Here is a 20,196-nt window from a genome sequence, read left to right as displayed (position 1 = left end):
CCTTCTACTGTCGATTGAGGTGCCGCAGTGTTTAGCACTCTGAACTCCCATTAGGGACGTCGATGGTTCAAACCCACCTCCAGCCATCCTGATTTAGATTTTCCTTGATTTCCCTATGTCGCTCCAAGTAAATGCCAGGGTGGGGCCTTTGAAAGGGCATGGCCGATATCCCTCCCCAACCCTGACACAATCCGAGCTTGTGTTCCGTCTCTAGCGACCTCCAAGTCATCGGGACGTTAAATCCAAACTTCCTTTCTTTTTTGCGCTCCTACTGCCCCGCCTTGCGGACGTCTATGCTGCATTATTTTATTGGGGGCGTCTTCACTGTTATAACTTGTTTTGTGCTGCCCGCCACGAATTACTCTTATGTGTGAATCTTTTAATGTAAGAGTAGTATTTGCACTCAAAGTCCTCAGTTATAAATGAAATCGCTGTGCTAGCCATTAAGCAATCAGCACATCAGCTCACCTGATGATTAGTCCACTCGACACTGACATCTGACCGTCCACCCATGAACTACTACACCCTGAGATAGTCGTATTCCATTTTCTGTCTGCCCCTTCAGCTTTTAACCCCTATAACTGTCTAAAGTACCAGGACAGTTATTCCTTGATGTCTTAAGTCCTACTATCCAGTCTCTTAGTGTGGTCAGTGATTTCCATATGTTCCTCTTTTTATTGATTCTACGGTCAAGTTTATAATTTCGTACCTTGTCAGTCCACATAATTTTCAACATCCTTTTAACGCGGTGCATCGCAAACGATTCGATTTTCTTCTTTTCTGGTTTCCCTACAGTTTGCGATTCACTTCCAAACAATGCTGTGCTCTACACACACATGTTTTCGAAATTTCTTCTTCAAATGAAGGCCAAAATTTTGTATTCTTTGACTTCTTTTGGCCACAGATGACTTCTTTGCCTATGCTAAACGACTTTTTATGTCTTCCTTGCTTTATCAGCCATACAATATTTTGCTTCCACAGTATCAGAATTTTCATTTTGTCTACCTGTGCTCCCCAATTTTGGTGATAATGTTTCTCAATATCCTCTTTCCTACTACTCTTCATTATTTTAGTCTTCCGTTGGCATACAGTCAGTCCGCATTCTGTGCTCAGTAGAGTCTTCATTCCATTAACTATTCTTGTAGTTCATCCTCGTGTTCACTTAGGAGAATGATATCATAAACGAATGTTTCAGCTTGAAATTCAATCACATGTTTTAATATTAGCTTTATTTCCGTTATTGCTTGTTCAATGCACGAGTATACAATAGGCGTGAAGGACTATAACCCTAACTAAATTTCTAATCTGAGTTCCTGGTTCTTGGTCTTCCGTTCTTATTGTTATTTCTCTATTCTTGTACATACTGCTACCCGTATTTCCCCGTTTTCTTCGGAATTTCGAACATTTAGCACCACTGTATAATTTTGATCACTTTTTCTTGGTCGAAAAATCCCATTTCTCTTGCCTCTGGCTTTATTTGTCAACTGTTACGTTACTTTATCATCTCTGAAAGACGAAAGAAACCAGATCAAAAACTGAAGCGCCAAAGAAATTGGTACTGGCACGCGTATTCAAATACAGAAATATGTAGACAGGCAGAATACGGCGCTTCGGTCGGCAACACCCATATAAAACAACAACTGCCAGGCGCAGCTGTTAGATCGGTTACTGCTGCTACAGTGGCAGGTAATCAAAATGTAAGTGAATTTGAACGTGGTGTTATGATCGGACGGGATACAGCATCTCCGGGAAAGCGATGAAATGGGGATTTTTCCAATACGACCATTTCACGAGTGTACCATGAAGATCAGGAATCCTGTAAATCATCAGATCTCCGACATCGCAGCGGACGGAGAAAGATCCTGTAAGAACGGGACCAACGACAACGGAAGAGAATCGTTCAACGTGACAGAAGTGTAGCAAATTGCTACGTATTTCCATGCTGAGCCATCAACGTCATCGTGGGAACAATTCAACGAAACGTAATCGATATGGCCTTTCGGAGCCGAAAGCCCAATCGTGTAAACTTGATGAATGTCTTCGATGGCTGACCTGAGGATGGCTGGCCGCTGTCGAGTCGAAATATCGTGGATGTAAGCTAACGACGACGGGCTGCAAGCCCGAAATCTTTCTGAATATTGATGAATGTACTTCACATGGCTTTACTCCTCGCCTGGGCCTCTCGACGCCGACATCGGAGTGTTGATGACTGGAAACATATTGCCCGATCGGTTGAGTCTCGTTTGAAATTGTATCTAGCTGATGGACGTGTACGGGTATGGAGAAATGTCAGCAGGGGACTATTTAAGTTGGTGAAGACTCTGTAATGGTGGGGCGTGTGCAGTTGGAGTGATATGGGACACCTGATACATGTAGATACGGCTCTGACAGGTGACTCTACGTAAGCATCCTGTCCGATCACTTGCACCTATTCACGTTTATTTGTGCATTCCGACAGACTTGAGCAATTTCAGCAGGACAATGCGACTCCACACACGTCCAGGAACACTCTTCTGCGTTTAAATACTTCCGCTGACCAACACACTCTCCAGACATGAACATTATTGAGCATATCTGGGATGGCTAGTTACGTGCTGTTCAGGAGAGATCTCCACCTCATCGTACTCTTACGAATTTATGGACAGCCCTGCAGGATTCATGATGTCAGTTCCCTCCAGCATTACTTCAGACATTAGTTGAGTCCATGCCACGACGTGTTGCGGCACTTCTGTGTGCTCGCGGGGCCACTACACGATATTAGGCAGGTGTACCAGTTTATTTGGCTATTCGGGCGCTAAAAACTACACTGTTGAGCGCCCATAACACCATATCCATCCATCCTTATTTGGCTCTTCAGTGTATTTCACTGAATATTATCCCAAGTCTACACACGTAGATATTCTATAAGAAGGCTACTTCATTCGTGTACCGCCATCATATCGGTCGAATTTTTATCCTCTAATAGTTCTCGTCAGGTCTGTTAGCATTAATGAATGGGTAACTGAGGCGTTCCTTTCGTAAGTCGTACTACTATTCGCTAAATTCCACACATTGGGTAAGGTTAAGCTACGAAATGAATTAGTTGTTCCCATTAGCCTGTGTGAAGCTGTATTTTTCCGATTATTCGGCACATCAGCGTAGGAGAAAGAGACCGCAGGTGGGTGCAAGCAGTCGACCATCACCGCGGCCATAAATGTGGGACTTTAAGTGGTCTTCATGTCCGATGCAGCCACCACCCTAAGTGGTGCCACAAACTCAGGGTTGGCTATGTTAACGCGAAGGAAAGTAATGGGTCGGGTGACTGTAAAGTGCTCGTGCAATGGTGCAATGCTTGCGTGAAGGAAAGAAAACGACGGTTGGAACTTTTCTGTGGGAACTACAAGACACAGCGTCTGAACGGTTACTCTGGAACATGGCTAGACAGACTCTTAGCTTCTGCCAATGCTCCCAACCAAAAATCAAACAAAAAGTCTCACTGTTACTGACGCTTTGTCGAAATCCTGAAATGTGAGTGGGGCAGTGGTTGCAATCCAAGCAAAACTTCGTTAGAACTTGGATTGCGCTCAGAATCATTACCGACATTGGTGAATGACTTGCAGATTTTCAGAAACTGGATAGAGACTTTAGAATTTCTGTTTAGACACACTCTGACTCCTGTCTGCATGATCGACGGTCTTCCTGTCATCCTCGCGGAGAGCACGTGCGAAGATGGAGCCAGTACGCTATTATCCGCCGCTCACAGCTGGTGCACATGGGGTCAAAGCTCTTCCGTGGAATATCTGAGCCGATGCAGTATTTGGTAACTTTGTGTAGATAGAAATTTTGGTAAATGATGACCGCACTCGGTTGTTGGATTTGGAGGATGCACATTGCATTTGTGAATGGTTTTTGTTCTTCTGAGTTGCTTTTTTTTATTTGCAGTTGCACTTTCTGATAAACTCTTCGCTGGACCATGGGATATTCATTATACGATCCTAAAATTTGTACTGAGATCGGAATTAAACATAGAAGTTCTTTACCTTTGCATTCACTGTTATCTTGTTGAAGAGTTTCCCACCTGAATGCTTGTTAAGAGAAATAAGTAGCATCCTTCATAAGCGTGCATTTTCATTTAATTTGTAGATACCTTCCTTAACTGAAATGTGCTGACGTATAGTGACTAGCCTGTGTACTTCATATATGACTACTAACTTTTAAAAATGGGCTGCTAGTTTCATACTCAATAAGATGTTATACATTCTACGGCTGTTTTAGTACCTCTTTAACGAAAATATTTTACGTTCTCTTGGGCTTACAGCATAGTATACATCGGTATAAGACGTTATGGAAATGAGTGCTTCAAACCAGCTTCAGTAAGGTAATACTTTTTTAATGTTTTACACAACAGTCCTGTTATTGCCATTATAAGGTGACGTCTAGTTGGAAGTGGCGACCGTATTGCATCTATAGTGAAGTTCTGTCATTTGACAGTCCATTACTATGATGCTATATGTTTGTAGTAATGGACTGTCAAAGCAGCTGAGAAAAATGTATATTTACGTCTCGTAACAAGAAAAATTATTTTACTTACAGACACATGACAGAAAAGACTTTACTGTAGATGCAATATAGTCGTCACTTAGAGCTGGGCGTTACTTTTGATAATGGCAATAAGCCGAAAGAGGCCTCTCGTGCAGAACATTAAAAAACGCATTACCGTATTGCAGTTGGTTTGGAGCGTTAATTTCTACAATATCTTATATTTTTAAAGTAAATTCGCATGATTGCATGGGGAACTTTACTCTGTTTTCCGATCACAGGCCCTTCAATTCTACATATCAGGGGTTTGGACCCTACAACCACAGCCATTCCACCTCACAATCCCTCATTAGCTAATCAATCGTACAACGCATTATTGAATTGGTATTGACTCCAATACTCGTATCTCTCATGAACATGCTCTTCATGATAGCTTATATTATACCTCGTTTCTGAATACCAGCGGCAATCTATGTTCATCTGGACACATAATTGATGACTTGGTCTCCTTTCACGCGTTTCCAAAACTATCAAATTAGCTGTTACATTCTTTTACGCCTGAAACTGTGTTCCACCAACTTAGCTCTTCTTTTGATAACGTATATGCTAAACTTCCTATTCGATTCGATTTGGTACCTGTTCATGAGTTGTGCGACTTATCCATTTAATATCAAGCGTTTTGCTACTGCTCCATATTTCAATATCTTCTATTCTCTTCTTGTCAGTAGTCATTAACGTTCATCATTTACTGTACGAGGCCAAACTGCAGACGAATACTTCCAGAAGGAAAACCTCCTGGCCCATACAGTACTAGATGGTGACATTCTTCTCTTTTTCCAGGAAAGGTTCTATTGCTGTTGCCACGCTGTATTTTATAATCTCTTAAGACCTGCCGTCATAAATTGTTTTCCTTTTTCTTTTTACATTCAAAATCTACTTGTCTCTCTTGTTCCGCCCGCCCTGCATCATCTTAAATATACACTAGCAAAAAATTGAGACAAGAGCATTATGTAGCAAAGCTCTTACACAAAAACTTTCTGTTGATAAATTATTGACGCTGTGTTCCATAAGAAAATCAAGCTATAATCTGCTAGACCGATATCCTCTTTTACGAAAAAAAAAATGGTTCAAATGACTCTAGGCACTATGGGATTAAACATCTGAGGTCATCAGTCCCATAGACTTAGAACTACTTAAACCTAACCAAACTAAGGACATCAAACACATCCACGCCCGAGGCAGGATTGGAACCTGCGACCGCAGCAGCTACGTGGTTCCTAGAATCATTCGACCATAGCGGTCGGCTCTTTTATCGAAAATGCACTTCTTCAGTCATGTGTAGAGGAGATGGCTGTTAGTGTGAACATACTGTCTGACACTGTTTGTCGCAACAAGTTGTCTATCAATTACGCATGTGGAGCAGTCAGTAGGATTGCTGTGTCTCATTAAATTTCATTCAACATCGCTTAGGAACGAGTTCAGAGATACCGCTGGCAGTATGCGGTAGTCTGCTTTTGGACTTGAGAAGGTGTTTGGGATACTGATTTGCTACGAAAGTTTATCTTTCTGACGGCGAAGCAATAGAAACGCAGTGTATGGAGAGATTATTTGGAGTACTAATATCCTTCGGGGTTTCATCAGTAAACTAACACACGAGTCTGGCAAGCTTTTCTTGATATCGCTATGTTGCTCGAAATGAGTTCAGTGTATAGTTAGTTTTACATGTATAGGTACTGAGCCCTCCAGATGGGTCTTTCGGTACGCCACTAAAGATGGGCTACACGTTGAAGATGTGAGAGCTTGGAAACAAGCAGTTAGGTCGTAGTCCAGCAGATGGTTTCTGACGGCCCCAGCTGACAATTTGTTTCGAGCGTCGGTGCTAATTTGTACCGAGGTTGCAGCGTGATTACAAAACGTCGCTCGTCCGACGTGTCACGCCTGGCGTTAAATTTGTAAGCTGTTGTAGTTCGGATCCAGGACAAAGAACGTGTGGTTCCTCGTCTGGTCACACGTCTACGTGTCTCTTTGACATCCTGATGATTACAGAATAACCCTTGCGGAATGACTACAATATTTACCAACCTAATATGAAGTGGGAAATAAGACTCCACTCTTCCATTAAGTTAAACACAACGGTTGGGAGCTCAGCCACACAATTACCAGTACCCTGTTAATTCTAGTGGACATCATGGTGCTTAGAATTATTTTCCTTTTATGTCATTTTCAGTTAGAATGTTATACGGGAACGAAGCAGCCACGAATGATCAAAAGCGTAACAATAACTTACCCAAGAATGTTGATGCGATGTTATTTGCAGTAGTTTAATCTCATGTACAGTAGTGATTAATGTTCAGATTCATGCTCCGAGCTATAGGAAGAAGAATTCAACCTATTTCATGCACCATTTGATTTATATTTAAGGTGACTTATGAGTATTTGTAAATTTATCCGTTTCACGAATTTGGAAGGAAGGAAGGACGAGTCACTTTCATTTAGTCATCTCTTACCTACCAAAGAGCTCCATTTTTCTGAATCCCCTAGGCCACTGCCCTTTCCGTCCCCCACACGCGAACGGACACAAAACGTTCGGAAACTCACCAAGAAGTACCGTATGTTTTGTATGTTCATGCATCTTTGAAATATTTTCGCCGCAACTCCTTAACTCTTTAACTGACACCGGTAAATATAGCTACCAGCAGCGTTAATATTATTTATTACTTTACTTATTACGAGCCATCGATTTTATTGGTATTAATATATTCACAATCTGATGTCTGAAAGTATGTCTACGATTTTCATCTTTCTAATTTGATAGGTTTCAGATAAGGGCGAAAAAGTGCATAACGGTATGAATTTTCACAGAAGGTCCTTGAGGCACACGTCTTCGGAACTAGTTTTGTATTCAGCTTAGCATGTATCACCTGTGGAGCTACTCTTCTGATATCTTCTGATAAAAACGCCGTTAAGTTCTATCTATTGTAACACGTCTTACCTTCTAAAGTATAAAATCTATACAGATCTCCGACAAATATCTGTCAGTTACTGAGTCCAATTGGAGCAGGTCTGAGAAGACCTGAAGTGTACAAGATACCTTGAGAGTGTGGCCAGTCTTACGAAGGAACAAACAGTGCGCACTGTGAAACAACGCAGGACAGAGCAGGAGGAGATTAGTTTTTAACGTCCCGTCAACAACGAGGTCATTACAGACGGAGCACAAGCTCGGATTAGGAAAGAATGAAAAACGAAATGACCGTCTCCTTTCTAGGGAACCATCTCGGAATTTTCCAGAAGCGAGTTAGGGAAGTCAAGGGAACCCTAAATAAGGATGGACGGAAGCGAGTTATAACCGTAGCCCTCCCGATTACGAGTCCAGTGTGGTAACCACTGCGCCACCTAGCTCGATAACACAAGAATGAGAATGAGAGATTTTATCGCCTACGCTAACCCGAAAAATCAGATATAGTTGAGCATGCTTTAGAAAACGGACACCGGATAAGATTTGACAGAACATCCGCCCTGGCTCGCACTAACGGCTTCTGGGAAGCCGTTGAGATAAAAATCACTGATAACATAGAGGCAGTGGGCTGCAGCTCAGCACGCAGTGGGATTCAGCGATCGTGCGATTGAAGCGGGCACATCGAAGACCGAGTCACGTCTGCCCATATACAGTGATGCCATGCGCACCAGTGACGCCGCAACCGGTAACTAATGTCTACAAGGGACGTAACAGCTGACTGCTGTCAGTCATACAACTTGACATACGACAAGCAGCCCATGGCCAACAACTAGTGTAATTTTAATCACTTGACGCGTCTGGAAACCCGAGAACTTTTTGTTCAATGCACGACTCGTTTGTCAGCATATTTACAGTCAGTTTTCTTCAGCGTCGTATATATAAGTTCCTATTTACATTTAGTTTCACTGATTTTATGGGGTGAAATGTTTCTTGTAATGAAGAATGAATGTCACATATGATATTGTTTCACAAATTAACTCGAAAACGTCAGCTAATGAGACAATATACAGTTTTTCAACTGAGAGTGCACATGTAGGATGACTACTGAAAATATGCAACATGAGGAAAACAATTTGTACACACATTTGAATATTACAGGCATATTATTTACTCGGTTTTAATTGGTTTTTATAAGTAGACGGACCATACTTGAAGTCACTATTATTTCTTTTAGATTTATGACTCCGCAGAAGTGTCATAATTCTATAGCAGATGAAATTCAGTGTGATTGTGTAATAACTGCTGGGCGAAAGTTGCAGAACAACATGCATAAGATTCAGACTTGGAAAGAGACTCTGAACAGATGATATATCTGCAACTTCTACATTTCAAACTCCACTACAGCAAGTGAAGATAGTCTCGATAACACTGTGCCAAGTACACAAGTAGGTGCAAGGTCTAGTGCGGATGAATAGTTAGAGACGACTTTTAGCCTGTGCTTGAAGAGGCATTTTACGAAAGTCTTAATCTGACTCTGCTACTGACGTGGCTGCAAAGGTGGATTTATATGTGAGGTCTAATCGTATATACGAGGTATAAAACTAGTTGTAACCCTAGTCCTTTTGGAAATGTCTTCATGTCTTTCTCAAAATGGTTCAAATGGCTCTGAGCACTATGGGACTTAACTTCTCAGGTCATCAGTCCCCTGGAACTTAGAACTACTTAAACCTAACTAACGTAAGGACATCACACACATCCATGCCCGTGGCAGGATTCGAACCTGCGACCATAGCGGTCGCGCGGTTCCAGACTTTAGCGCCTAGAACCGCTCGGCCACCCCAGCCGGCATGTCTTTCTCTCAGGGATATGTTTACTAACAGAAGCTGAGATCTTTAATTTCCTCAGATTTTCGTTGAGCATTTTCTGCACCGATTGTGTGCTCCTGCTTCACTGGTGTGAATATGTACCACGAGTAAGTCGTGATGAACTTAGAAACACATAATATATGGAGCAATTTTTATTGATTACTATTCCCAAAGAATACATAACGACATGAACTTCACTGTTACGGTGGATAAACAATTTTGTCACTTAAAGGGTTAAATCAAAATTATACCTACACGGAAGGCAAGGGAATATCTATGCTTTCTGTTCAATAAATGTATATCCGTGAGTTACAAGTATGTCGAAGCGGCGCTTTAAACCATTACCCTGCCTTGCGTGAGATGCACGCTATCACTCCCAACGGTAGGTTGCAGTTTCACTGTTCATTCTCTACACCACAGTCCTAGTCCATTATTTGAGTCCGGCCTCAATAATTTTCTACTCCCTGTACTGCACACATTTTCAGTCCTTAAGATTTATTTCAATAGGAGCGGAAGACCAAGAACGAAGTGCTCGGACTAATAAAGGTGGAAGACAGCGACCACTACTGCTCAATCTACTTATCGAAGAAGCGGTGGAAGGAGGAAAATAAGATTGGAGACTGGGCTTCAATTCGACGTGAAGCGATTTGAAAGATAGGATTCGCTGATAGCACTGCTATCGTCAGTGAAAGTAAATTACAGTCAAATGAGTACAAAATACTGATTGAGAGTAAGAGGAGGAAAGGCAAAAGTAATGAGCTGCAGAAGAAATGAGATTAATAAACTTAACATCAAATTTGGCCACCACGAAGAAGATTAAATTAAGAAAGTCTACTGGCTTGAAAGAAAAAAAATAGAAGACTAAACACAAAGCCAGTAAGTAGAAGAGTAAGCAAAGGCTGAATTAGTGATACATGAAGTAATTAAAAGAAAAATGGGTAGACATTGAAGAAAATTGTATTTAATATAGGTACATTAGATTTATAGTGTCTTTTCAAATTAAATAAAAAAAAGTAAAAAGAAAAGTTATAAATTTACGAGGTCGGCACGAATCACCTGTCTTCAATACAGTGTTGGAGGGCCGGACTAAATTAAAAGACAACGGAGAACAGCTAATATCAGAAGTGGGGTAGTAGTCTTCGACTGGAATCAGCGTAGATGATTCTGTAACGCAGAGTGTCATTTCTAGTCGAGCAAAACACTTACGAACTTTCAGAATAACTAAAACACTAACAGCACTTTTTATCCGAAGAAAAATCAGTCAGACAATATTGACCTTGTAATATTTCTTGTAAAGCAAGTCATTCATACAATATAGGAATTTATGGGCGGTAAATGTGAAAATCACCTCGTGAAAATTCACTCATAATGTTTGGAAGTGACTGACTAGAATAATATAGAGAGCAATAGAAAATACATACTGAAGAGTACTAGATGAGAAACGGATTGGCGATTTATTTGGGAAATACACAACCAGTCAATTTTTTTAATTTTTGATACGAGTCGTTCAGCCATTAACTAGTTTTAGAACCACTGCAGGCTGATCATCGAATTGAGGTGTTACAGTAACACTATATCGAGGACCAAGTGCAGCAAGACGCTGCGGCTGCTGTGCTGGCGACAGTGGCGGAAACGTAGCTATCGGTAAAGAAACGGTTATGAAACGGAATGTTTATTAAGTTTTGCGTACTTATTGTGTACCGCATTGTGATATCCATTTGCAAATCAGTTCCTATAATCTACATCAGCGGGTTATATACATAATATTTAGCTGCACTGGATTTTACAGTTATTGGCAGAAGGTAAACACTGATTTACGAGTACAAAAGATATGAATATGACAGCTAGCGCACTTTACTAAATAGTGATGTTTGGCTTGAGATCCATTGTATAACGGTATAAATATTACACCTGCTGCGTCTGGAAAACATGTTAACGGTGCAATAAATCGTATAAAAGAAAGTGACTGGTTGCATATTTAGTTCCAAATAAATCGCCAATTTGAATCACATTTGTAGTTCGTGATTCTTAATGTATATATGGAAAACAGATTGGTCTTAGGAAATATACTCCAGAGAGGGATTTCTGTTGTTGCTTTTTGTTTTATTAGCATTTGCAAATACAGGGAAAGAGTTAAACAATGTACATACGTATTCAAATGCATGAAACCCTTTGAAGAATGAATATGAGGTACGGAGACATAGAAGAAAGTTACAATAACTAACAGACAAACATAAAAGTGGAGCACCAAATATAAAAAGTGTATCAAGAAGGTTAGTAATGAAAAATGTAATTTCTACTCACTATTGGTAGTGGATTAACGGAAGATACATTAATGGATGGGAAGTGAACCTCATCTTTTTTCGGTCAGTACAGTCATACACTGTAATTTACACAACCAGGAGGAAAGACACAGTCAAATACCGGAGACTCTTCGGTTGTCCCACTAACACGATGAGGAACTGAAGTAAACGTAGCTCGCCAGGAACTGCCAGATCTGCTTACGTCTGTCTAAGAGGCACAAACTTTAGCTTGATTCGTTAGACCATAAAACATTCTTCAAACAGCCTTATAGTCAAATGATGGCATTGTTTCGGCGTCTAATCGATTTCGTATTGTGAGGAAAAAGACCGATTTAACCGTATAATCCAGCTGGTTTCATGGCGTTACAGCCATATTTTCAGGGATACTTATTTATTTCATAGCTTACTTCAGCCTGTAAATGACCACACATTCTCTGTCCAGTTGTAATAAATTCTTCAGTCGTCCAAGAGGTCGGTAGCCACTTTAAAACATGGTAGAATGCAGAGAACACCTACCGTATTTAACGTGACAACCGATCCCTTGGACGGTCGAACACTTTCATTCAACTGCACAGAGACTGTTGGACCGTTCACTGGCTATCCCTTGAGCTAAGTTATGAAATAAATTTGTATCCCTGAAGTGTGGCTCTAACGCTATGACACTAGTTCTATAGTAAATAAATATTTATCAAGCATTCCGAAGCGGTCTTTTTCATCACGGTACAATTTTACAATTTTGAATGCCAGAAAACTAAATTTTCTGCAATCGGTTTCGGATTTTGTGCATATTAGGTTATTATGTTTGTTGGTATCATGTCGACTTGGCCAATTTGCAACCAGTTTTTACAATCTTTTGTTGAATCTTTCTGGCACTGACCTGTGGTTCGAAGCGGTGGCGAAAGATAGCAGTTGTATACCGATGATCTTTGTTGCACTGGTCATCACGAATTGGGCGTGGGGTGCATTTGAGCAGGGGAGGTGTCAGAGACTGACCCGATGATTATTAGTCTCTCACTCGCTAACGAAAACTGTATGATTTTAGCATTTCCGTACTGTTTGTAGCCTAGAAGTTTAAATTGTTGATAATTAATGCTGGACAAGGATTCTGGGTCTTTTGTATAAAAAACCCCTCCGCGAAAGTTTAAGTGAATTATAAATAATGAATTTACTTTTATTTACGTTAATTTCACAATTACAAGGGGTCCTCAGATTCACACTAGGAACATTTCTCAGTAAGAACTGATTCTTCTTTCTTTTTGTTTGCTGGGCAGATATACTTCTTACGTGAAGTATAAACTGTCATGTACTTACCGTCTTTGCTCGCAGCACATATTTAACAACGTCCTTTCTTCGGTAGATTATGCACAGCTGTACGCTTTACTATCCCTCACGGCTCTGTAAAGATCTTTCCTCTGCTTACAGTACCTTGATGTTGATTACCCTCACATCCAATAGTTAACAATGCTGTTGTGTATTTTGGGTGAGGTCATACAGTATTTGGAAAGCATCTTTTCATGTTAGGGTCGCAAAGTTCTCGAGCAAGAACATTTAGGTACTGCTTTCATCCAGAACTTTTTGTGGAATGATTCTTTGCCTATCCCTGTGTGTATCTTGAAATACAGCATACCAATTGTATGCTACAATGTCAATGAAGATGAAAAACACTGTCGGTGGGCATGTCCGTGTTGCTCGAAGCTCTACATTCTTACACACATCCCGAGTGTATCCAGTCCAGACTGTATAACGTCTGACTTCTCTTCCGTCACATTCTTATTGTGATTCTGGGTTGACAACACTTTAACAAGGACTCTTATTTTCTCTTTCAAAAGATCAGATGCTAGTGGAACGGAAGTGTACTTTCTATCCATGGTAATGGCTCTGAGCACTATGGGACTTAACATCTGAGGTCATCAGTCCCCTAGAACTTAGAACTACTTAAACCTAACTAACCTAAGGACATCACACACATCCATGCCCGAGGCTGGATTCGAACCTGCAACCGTAGCGGTCGCGCGATTCCAGACTGAAGTGCCTAGAGCCGCTCGGGCACATCGGCCAGCTATCCATGGTAATGTTTCTTCCTGACTGCTTCAGGTTAGACATTTCGACCAACCTTCTTACTATTTCAGGGCCGCTGGTTCTTCTCATTGGCACGTGATTCTGCATAGGGCTCCCCTATGAAGCAATAGTAAGTATCTGAATCACATAACAGATTCACTTCTAGGCGAAATTTTCCTGGTTTTGTTGGAATATATATCCTGAATGGGCATCGCGCACGGAAGGTCTCAAGTTATCCGTCCACCGTAACAGGCTCACTAGGATTATGAATCTCAGGAAACTTACTGTCATGTTCCATATATTGCTGATAGGAGCAAATTTATCGGTCTCTCTTCGAGCTGATTGAGTTATAAGATCATTAAACAGGCAGACACTTTAGTAAGAGCCTCAGTCTATGATTCGAAAATTAATCTCGGTACATCAGCAAATTTTCTTTACAGAATATATCGCATAACCTGGCCTAGGTCTGTCTATGGACTCCACAGTTCAAAAGAATTCTGATTGCTGACACAATTGCTTCCCTTTGAAAAGCTTTCAAAGTTTCACAAAAAAATTTTCAGACGATTCCCAAGGAATTTCTAGCTACTGGTTGGTATACATCAAAATATTATGCAAGGTGATATCATCAAATTACATGAAAAAAACTTTACCTGGTGTATCAGGTCTTATCCAAGGCTTAGGCCTCCGGCCTGGGTTGTCTCCTTGTTGCTTGAATATTTGTGCAATATGAAAACAGAACCGGAGGCTAGCCCGCTAAACACTCATATACCGAGACAGACATTTTAATATACTCATTAATATCTGAAAACAGTGATAAATATCAACACTTTTCCTGTTCATTATCATCCAGCTCGCTACTATCAGAAGCTACTTGACCTGGAAGTTCCACGACTACATCTCCAGTTTCACTGCATTGTCCCAGTCCCGAAGCAAATTTATTGTTTCGCCATGTGTCAATTTCACCTTTTGATACATTCTATCAGTGCGCCACGGAAATGTCAGCTTCCACAGCCGCACTGTTTGTCCGTTGACTAAGGGTAAGTATTGTGCTGCTACACATTCAATCATAGCTATCGCTACAACTCAACAGTGAATTAAACCAGAACCTCTTCTTCCTGTCAATTGTAGCAGCAGTCATTACAATAAATATCTCTTCGTGTTCGTATTAAGTCAAATACTCAACACAACGGGAGCTGTAGCCTAAAAACTTCGTTGGGGTAAATCACTGCCAAACTTCCCCAATTGATATGCAATTGTTAATGCCGTGTTAGATCGTCCATATTAGTGTCCTTAAGGGTGTCGCTGAGTGGATTATATGCAGTAATCCCAATAATTCATGTTTCTCAGCAACAACACTAATGGTAAAATTCTCAACTCATAAGAAAAGTTTCTGACCAGCTTCCTACAAACAGGCCTAGAATGCGCAATGTGTTATCACGAAGAAAGAAATCAGTGGATGGGGATCAGTGGTTTTGATCGCACATAGTGTAGAACATTGTTCACCATTTCGATAACAAGTACTCTTACTTCACCTGTCTCAGCTGTTGATTTCAAAATTGCTTCACATAAAGTTAACACAAATCGGACCAAACTGTACCACAGCAAGTTAAGAGATATCCACTTGTCCACTGGGATGACGTTTCATCTCACTCCACTTTTGGGAGCAATAGACTCTGTCTTATCTGTACCTGTACTTTGGTTATACTTATTACATGAATTTAGTAGTGGCGATTGTAATCCTGGTAAGTAGAGTGAACATACGGATAATTCGCACTTCATTCATTTTTCTAATTGTTAAAGTTCAATTTGTGACCTTTTGCAGTCCTGAATTCCTCCCACATTTTTCTTATTATGCATTTGGCCCATAAAACTTGATAAGTTTTCGACAATTGTTTTTGTACCTTTACCAACTTAATAAGTGGAATCCCGCCTGTAATTAATAATAGTTGTCAATGCCAATTCGTGAGATGAAACTGACTTCTCTTCTGGCGAAGGGTAGTAACCTTCGAACCAGTGTTTTGATTTTCTTTCTAGCGTGAAGTGGCATAAGATTAGCTGAATTCCTTTTAAACCTCTTTAATTAGTTATAAGTTGACTGACGGCCACATTTGAATTTAGCTGTTCATTGATTAAACTTCATCCATTTTGGACAAACTCCTACTGCCCATAAACTGCCCACAACAGTATTTAATAGTTTCACACAGTACTACACTTGTTGGCAGACTTCAGTCAGATACTTCTGAGGACGTGTAAAAGAATATATTCCACGCATCATGTGTTATGCTGCTCCGAGGTATTTACCGAACTATCAGAAGTTAAGTATCTGTGTTACCATCGTCACCTTAGTAGCCGAAAAGTTTCTCGTTCCATTCGCCCCACCTGCCGTAATCTGAAACGCAGCTTTTGGGTGTTAATAGTGTGACCTACATTGTACCGCTTGGAGATCAAACTTCAGAGCAGAAGTCACGAGGCAGGACAATATGAGTACATCGCCGGTGCTGACACCTCCATTAGCAAGGCGGCAGGCGTGCTTTATTAATAGATCGTCTTACACGAAGCGTCTCGGAGGCGAAGTACGACAAGTGGCTGTTGACGTTAATTAAGCGGCAGTGGAAGGACGCCGGCGGTCTACAATTAAGGGTGCGCCCTCTGCGCGGAAGGGCCGCCGTGTCGCGTTTCCTGGTAGGCTGCCGTCGTCGGCACCACGCCCTTCTATTTGCTCTGGCGGGGTCGCTTTCCCGGTAGCCCCTCTGGTCTTCGTGTTTACCGTCCCGTCACCTGTTAGCCAAAGTTCGTACTACCGGAATTAGCTCTCCAGGCGCATTGTAAGAGATAAAAATAACTTCCTAAAAAGTTTACTTTTTTTTAAATTTTTTCCTTTATCATATTCAGCGTACGTCCGCTATGCGATACTGCGTATAAGTGCTCGTCTGAAGTGGAAAATTATGTCTATGCCCTGTAAAGAAATGTACTCAAGGGTAGACACAGAAGTAAGTAGAAACAATTTGCTTATCGTACCATAGTTAGGATTAGAGAAGAGCTGCTCGAATGAGAATGCCATTCATACATTCAGCCACCAAATATTGCAAGTTTTAAAGAATAAAATATCGCCACATGGTATTTTTGTGTTCTATCCAAGGCATTTGACTGAGAAGAACTTACTAAACTTTTTATATAATTGATGAAAAACGTTATGCTGCAAAATTCAAACAATGTTCAAGGTAAACTATTTTATTGAACAGAAAAAAATTAGAACGGAGTCTGCAGGGTTCAATTTCGGTTCCACTCCTACTCTTATACGAGGTGTTAGCAATAAGTAAGGGAAAATTTTTAATTTAGAGTTCTTTGTTAATCCGAGTTTCAATTTGTTTTATCTTGTTGCTACACATTTTCCTAACATATGTTTGCATTTTTAGGTGTTTTGTGTATTTAGTATATTGTTGACAATATAAAAGGTTATACGTGTTTCCGAGTGCTCGAGGAATTTTTACTTTCTATAGCGATGGGTTAAAAATTTGCATTAAATTTTGCTTGAAAAATATAAAGAAGTGTAGCAGCGCATCCGGAACGTTGTGGCTTCTACTGTTACTAAGACAAGAGTTTACCATTGGTATAAACGTTTCAAAGAGGGTTGAGAAGACGCTGAAGACGACGATCGCCTTGGACGTCCTAGCACATCGATTACTGACGATAATGTGGAAGAACCGGCCGAGGTGGCCGAGCGGTTCTACGCGCTACAGTCTGGAACCACATGACCACTACGGTTGCAGATTCGAATCCTGGGCCGGCCGCGGTGGTCTCGCGGTTCTAGGCGCGCAGTCCGGAACCGTGCGACCGCTACGGTCGCAGGTTCGAATCCTGCCACGGGCATGGATGTGTGTGATGTCCTTAGGTTAGTTAGGTTTAAGTAGTTCTAAGTTCTAGGGGACTGATGACCACAGCAGTTGAGTCCCATAGTGCTCAGAGCCATTTTTTTTTATTCGAATCCTGCCTCGGATGTGTGCGATGTCCGTAGGTTAATTAGGTTGAAGTAGTTCTAAGTTCTAGGGGACTGATGACCTCAGAAGTTAAGTCCCATAGTGCCCAGAGCCATTTGAACCATTTAGTTGATAATGTGGAAGAAGTGAAGAAAATGATTCTGGAAAACTGCCATCACCATCATAGTGGTTACTGATGAAGTCGACATATCCTTCGGCTCATTCAAAGTAATTTTTTCGGATGTCTTGGCATGAAACGTCTAGCAGTAAAGTTTGATCTGAAATTGTTAAATTTCGTCCATAAACGACGTCTCGTAGACATCACTCAGGAATTGCAGAGTGAAGTGGACAACGATGTAGAACTTCTAGAGAGGGTTATAACTGGTGACGAAACATCGATATATGGGGGTGATGTCGAAACCAAGGTGCAATCGTCCCAATGGGAAAGGCTGTAGCGTTGCTCTTGGGGGATGAAAATAAAAAGAATTGTTACTTTTTTTTAATGTCGAAAAAGTGAATATTTTTGGTGGGCCACTTGGCAACAGAATCAGGGATTTATTACGCTATTATAACAACATACGTTGACCATTAAATACCTGAATAAGAGCAGCATATTGATATATATATTTGAGATCGTTCGGAAGAAACATTATCATTTCTGTGCATTTTTATAGTCGCGATGTAGTCATACCCGGATCAACACTAAGGGACCAGAAGATTCATAGACTTTAAAAGAAATGCAACACTACACAATTAAAAAAAGAGTTGGTTCAGAAATAATAGGAAAACGATAATGTTCCTTCGGCCTCATGCTACGTTCGGCCCATCAGCGTGATCGTAATTTCTGGTGATGAAGTAACACAAAATGATTAATATTCAACTTAATAAGGAGATGGAATTATCAAGGTTAATTTAGAAAATAAGCACACTTATCTTTAACACACGTTTTTTTAATGCTACGTACCTTTTCATATTAAATTACAATAGATGACCATTGTGGTTAAATACTTTATACATAACAGTTAAAATGTCCTCTTGATGCTGTCTGTTCGTAATCAGTTACAAGAAACTACATGTTTTCTGATTGGAAAAAAAATGACAATTAGCATATTCACTCGATATTTTCACATAGAATATAAAATACAGTTGCGGAACGCAGCAAGTCCGCGTCCGCCTCTCATGGAATACAAACAGTAAAAGGTGAGGCGCCAAAAGCCTCATTTGTCTTGAAACAACAGAATTCTTTTTTACACCATTAATCAATACATGTACATAGAGATTTACTGGCACCGCGCAAGAACGGCAAAGATAAAGAATAATAGATTCTGTCGCTGCTATGCGATGGTTCATTTCTTTTACTTTACAATTGTTCAATAACTTTAGGCCATCAGGCGTTTACTATTGAGCGTATATTAGTGTTTGTGAGGCGAAAATTACTAATATTACACTGCCTCCCATGAGGAGGGAAGGAATACCGAAGGTATTGCTTTCATCCTCATGCCCATTGGAATATTTGTAATTTTCGGGTGTAACATACAGGTTATTAAAAATTTCATTTCACATTCATTCCATAATAAAAGAATTAACGTTTCAATTTGTAATTACTGACGGTGGATCATTGTGAATTTGTTCTGTGTTTCTGTCAGTGTTTGTATGGATTCAGTCTTTCTTGGTGATTCTTAAAATTAAGGTTATAAGTACACATATTTACAAAATTTATAAGGAAATAGAGTCACACTTCATTTTTCATCGTTGCAAAAGTAATTTGACTATCACAACTGGTACACAACTTTCTGTTTTGACTGTATTCATTATATTGTCATCATCTTGTCGATTGATTGCCTTGTCCGTTGTCGCACTTAATTATACATTTATTTTCGTCGCACATACACTATTTATGATAGACTTGGATTGTAGAGCGGCCACTGGTGATGGCTTCGACAAGGAAGTCCATATCTTTCACTTTCAGGGCTCGAGTGTGGCTCTCCGAATTATTTCACATATGAAACAGATAGAATATCTTATATTAGAATAGCTTACAAAACTAATTTTATATACATGTGGGATGGGATATCGGAAGGATCGGATCCTTTGACGTATTTTCGTGTGCTTATTTTCATTCGTATCGTGACCTATCGTTAAAGTTTACATTTCAACTTTGTTTAGAGGTGACCTTGTGACTTGTCTCTGTGTACAATCAGTCATTATACTAATTACGTTAACTTCTCTTTCTTAGAGTCTCTCGGAAGGTTTATGATACATACAAAATGTTTTTCAGTACTGGGTGTGAATGTTTTTGCTACAGAATGTAGCGCACAGCAACCGTGTTGGCGGTTGAACGTTTACATTATTTCGTCACGTGGTGGCTGTCAGCCTCCACTGTTGCGAGCAGTCTTGAAATTCAGTCTGTGCGCGCGCACGTGACCGGAGCTTTCTTGCAGAGCGTTGATTTCGCGCTTGAGGTGCCGTGCGTCGCTTTTGTTCGGCGGATCGTGGCTTTGTGGTTTTTTTAGATTGCT

Source organism: Schistocerca nitens, chromosome 1 (genome assembly GCF_023898315.1).
Source record: "Schistocerca nitens isolate TAMUIC-IGC-003100 chromosome 1, iqSchNite1.1, whole genome shotgun sequence".
Classification (NCBI taxonomy): domain Eukaryota; kingdom Metazoa; phylum Arthropoda; class Insecta; order Orthoptera; family Acrididae; genus Schistocerca; species Schistocerca nitens.
This window is presented reverse-complemented; position numbering follows the sequence as displayed.